The sequence below is a fragment of the Leuresthes tenuis genome, unplaced genomic scaffold, assembly GCF_036924035.1.
Source record: "Leuresthes tenuis unplaced genomic scaffold, fLeuTen1.0.hap1 SCAF_123, whole genome shotgun sequence".
In the NCBI taxonomy this organism is placed as follows: Eukaryota; Metazoa; Chordata; class Actinopteri; order Atheriniformes; family Atherinopsidae; genus Leuresthes; species Leuresthes tenuis.
In genome coordinates, this window is record NW_027325477.1 from 30,572 (window position 1) to 34,990 (window position 4,419).

A 4,419-nucleotide genomic window follows, 5' to 3' on the forward strand; every position below is an offset into this window, starting at 1 on the left:
CAGCGGAACACCTCCGCTCCCTCTTTTGATGATGTATGGTTAGGCATTCGCACCTTTTCTTACCCATTTTTCTGTAATTATGGGTAGACATTCACACCTTCTTGCAGCTGAACACCTCCTCTCCCACTTATGATCATGTGCAGTTTGATATTCGAAAATTTTCTTTCATGTTTTCTAGCAATTATTGATGGACATTCAGACCGTCTTGCAGCTGAACACCTCCGCTCCCACTTTTGATGGTGTATAGTCGGGCTTTCGAGCCTTTTCTTCCCCGGTTTTTACAAATTATGGTTGGACATTCAGACCTTCTTGCAGCCGAAAACCTCCACTCCCTCTTTTGATCTTACATTGTCGGGCATTCGCACCTTTTCTTACCCGCTTTTTACAAACCATGGTCGGACTTTCACACCTTTTAGTAGCCGAACAACTCCGCTCCCGCTATTGATTGTGTACAGTCGGGTATTTTAACCTTTTCTTACCCGCTTTTTACCAACTATGGTTGGACATTCACACCTTCTTACAGCAGAACACCTCCGCTCCTTCTTTTGATTATGTATGGTTTGACATTCGCACCTTCTCTCACCCGCCTTTTACTATGGTCGGCCATTCACAGCTTCCTCTCCACCATACTTGTATGGTGGGATATTCGCACCCACTTGCATCCGAAGACCTCCGCCCCCACTTTTGTTGATATTTACTCGGTCATTCGCACCTTACCCGCTTTTGGCAAACTATGGCCTTCTTGCAGCCAAACACCTCTGATCTCGCTTTTGATGATGTAAGGTTGGGCATTCAGACCTTGCTTCACCTGCTTTTCACCAAATATAGTCGGACATTCACACCTTCTTGCAGCCGAACACTTCCGCTTTTAGTGTTCTATGAGGCATTCACATATATTTTTTCACCGTATTTTATAGATTATGGTTGGAAATTCTCACCCACTCTCATCCGAAGACATCTCCTCCCGCTTTTGTTAATATATAGTCGGGCATTCGAACCTTTTCTTACCCGCTTTTTACAAATTATGGTCGAACATTCACACCTACTTGCAGCTGAATACTTCCGCTCCACCTTTTAGGTATGTATGGTTGGCATTTGCACCTCTTGTTATACTGATTGCTGAAGATTAAGTTGTTCTTTCTCAAACTACAAATTTTTTTAATTGTTGAAACTTGATTTGAAGTGGATAAATAAGGAGGACAAACAGTTTTAAGTCAGGCTGATAGAAGGAATTAATTTTATAGCAAAATCTGTATTTCGTCATATGTCGAGAGATGCTTATTGCTGAAGAAGTTCTTTCTCATTCTACAAAGTACAACGTTGTTTATCGTTGAAACTTGATTAGACATGAATAAATATGAAGGACAAAGCAGTCTTAACTTGGTTTGAGTTAAGGAATTCGTTTTATAGGAGAATCCGAATTCGTGCATAACTCATAAAATAGAGCTTATTTTCGGATTCCTGAAGAATGATTCTGGTTCTTTCTCATAATACAAAGTTTGTTGTTTATTGTTGAAACTTCATCAGAAGTGAAGAAATAAATGAATGCCTATCAACAAATGTGGGATCTAAACTCTAGTGCTTCCTCTAAAATAATTTCCTTTCTCAATTTAGAAATGTGTGTGTGTAAGTCACAACACCCGTGACACCAAAACGGCTTTCTTTTCTCTACACTCTGCACTATGAGCACACACACCAAATCAGAAAGGCTTTTTTCTCTCTTTTCTACATTATGGACTGTGGGGACACAAAACCGCTCTCTCTCTTTTTTTTTTTATCGTGTGCCAGGGCGTTGTCTCATGTATTAGATTATGCTTAAGATACGAATGGGTTTATCAGTCACATCAGAATCCATACATACTGATCCTCCCGTAATAAAATGGTCGGATCTTATCAAACACACTTTGTTTCTTGTGACAATCAAGTCAGCGAAACAGCGTATACACGTCAAGACACTGAATCAAGTTTGCCACAAGAACTCATAAGTTTGGCAGTATTGCTCTGCCATCAGCAATGATACACCCATTTTATTTTCGTGAGACATGTGCAAGCACCTGTTCATCTACTGTTCTATCACTATGAATTAGTGATCTATTATCAATAAGGATACTTCTACAACTACTATCAAAGTATGTCCGGACTTCTTATGTTGTCAGTTGCTATATATGAATAAGTGGGTAGCTACTGACAAGCATTAAGCATGTCACACAGCCCAAACATATAACATTTCAGGACACACCACACAGTTAACAACCACAGTGAAGCGTGTCAAAGCCCAAACATGTAACATTTAACAGGACACTTACACAACACATTCAAATCAAACAGTCAGACAACATACAAGAACATATACCCCAGCCGGCATTGCTCCCTGCCTATTTTCGTACAGCACACTATGTGTGCGCACACCTTTATTCACAAACTCACTCTTTTACCGAAGCTGCTACAGCTCGATTGGCCGAATACCCTTAGATCCTATTTCGGTGAATTTGACATCTGCCTTACATGTAACAGATTAGCGGTTTAGCAGTTTTAATTTAGTTTGAGTGAAGGAATTCATTTTATAGCAAAATCCGAAATCGTGAAGCACTCATGAAAGTAAGCTTATTCTCGGATTCCTGAAACTTTAGATTTGCTCTTTCTTTTACTGCAAAGTACAACGTTGTTTTTTTTGTTTAAATCTTTCTAGACATGGTAAATATGAACGACAAAGCAGTTTTAACATAGTTTGAGTGAAGGAATTCATTTTATAGATAAAATCCCAAGAGTCTGCTGAGAAAAGAGAGTGAATGCGAAGTAGACTTTAACACGGCTATGGGAGCGAGCCGAGTGTCGGCTAACCGGGAGAATTGCTTGAAAGAAACGCGACACCGAATGAGCGGTCAGAACAAAGCCTCAATACGGGATTCTCGTGGTGTTTTTGTTGCTGCCTTGTCTTTTGCATAGAGTAAAAGACAAGGCAGCCATCGAATAGGGCCCGATTGTTCCTACTTGGTCAGCCGAGGAGCAAGGGGGGGGAGGGGGGGGGGGGGGGGGGGGGGGGGGGGGGGCAAGCGTCTCAACCAAGCAAAGCTCACCATGGGGAAGGTGGCTATACCAACTAGCCTGATGCCCTGCTCCCGCAGTGACGGATAATCGTACTCTGGTTTCTCTTCATAACATACAAGTCTTTCGCCTTTTACTAAAGACTTCCGTGGAGAGCAGCACTAATGAGTTGTTTCTATTATTGGCAGGCTTTACCTTTGCGGGTGAAGCCCTTTCTGTCTGTGCAAAAGAAATCTTGCTACTTTGCAGAGTGACTTCTCTGAGTAGAGTCGCCTTACAAGACAAGGCAGCCATCGAATAGATTGTTTCTACTTGGTCAGCCGAGGAGCAGGGGGGGGGGGGCAAGCGTCTCAACCAAGCAAAGCTCACCAAGTAGGAACAATCGGGCCCTTTTCGATGGCTGCAACACCTGAAAGAGATATTGATGCGAGACCCGATCAAATGCTTTTTCAAAGTCTAAATTTAAGATGACAAGCCGGGTGTTTCTGTCTCTAGCGTAATCAATGATGTCTCGAATCAGTACGAGGCTGTCGGTGAGTTGTCTCCCTGAGATGGCACAAGCTTGGTCTGGGTGAATTACCTCCTCTAAAACAGAGGACATCCGTGTCGCTAAAACCTTGCTAAAAAGTTTACAGTCAAAGTTTAAAAGTGTGATGGGCCTCCAATTCTTTAGGTCAGTCTTATCATTTTTTTTATAAAGTAGAGTCACTATTCCCACTCTAAAACTGTCAGGCAGTCGGTCGAGTTTTTCAAAATCTTTAAAAACATCTAAAATGTCTGATGATAAAAGGTCCCAATAGGTCAGATAGAATTCTGCAGGAAGCCCGTCTAAACCCGGAGCTCGACTTCTCTTAAAACCTGTTAGGCATTTTTTTAACTCTAAAGCAGTAAAATTCTGTGTCAAGTGTGCATTCTCTTTTACGGTTTTGTCAACGAATTTTAAGATTTCTGCCGATGTTTCCAAGTGCACTGGTTTCTCTTTGTACATGTTACTATAAAAGGTATGTACAGTTTCAATCATCTCTTGTGTGGATTTTGTTAAAAACCCATCTTCTCTTTTTAGATTTTGAATACACTCCTTTTTATTTATAACTTTCTTTCTTTTTCACCTTCCTCAATTTCCTGCTCCCTGCTTCTTACAAAAATTCCTTTACTCTTTATTTCTGCTAAAACTGACATTTCCTTTTTGACATCTTTGATTTCTTCTTTAAAGTCTATGCCACACTGATTTAGTTTAAAGTAGCGCTGTAAGCGTTTATGTAGTCCCATCATACATCTATTCTCTTTCCTTTTTTTACGTTTACCTTGCTGTTTAAAAAAAGTCTGGGTCGTTTCCTTCACCATTTCCCACCATTGTGCATGTGTTTCGTAGAG

The 4,419-nt window shown here is 40.9% G+C and overlaps 1 non-coding gene across 1 annotated transcript; it reads left to right on the forward strand.

The window, feature by feature from the left end:
- The first annotated feature begins 3,137 nt into the window (after positions 1 to 3,137).
- LOC140287353 (U5 spliceosomal RNA) lies at positions 3,138 to 3,251 on the forward strand. The gene has a single exon (XR_011911537.1). It is a non-coding gene; the product is annotated as a U5 spliceosomal RNA (small nuclear RNA).
- The last annotated feature ends 1,168 nt before the right edge of the window (positions 3,252 to 4,419 follow it).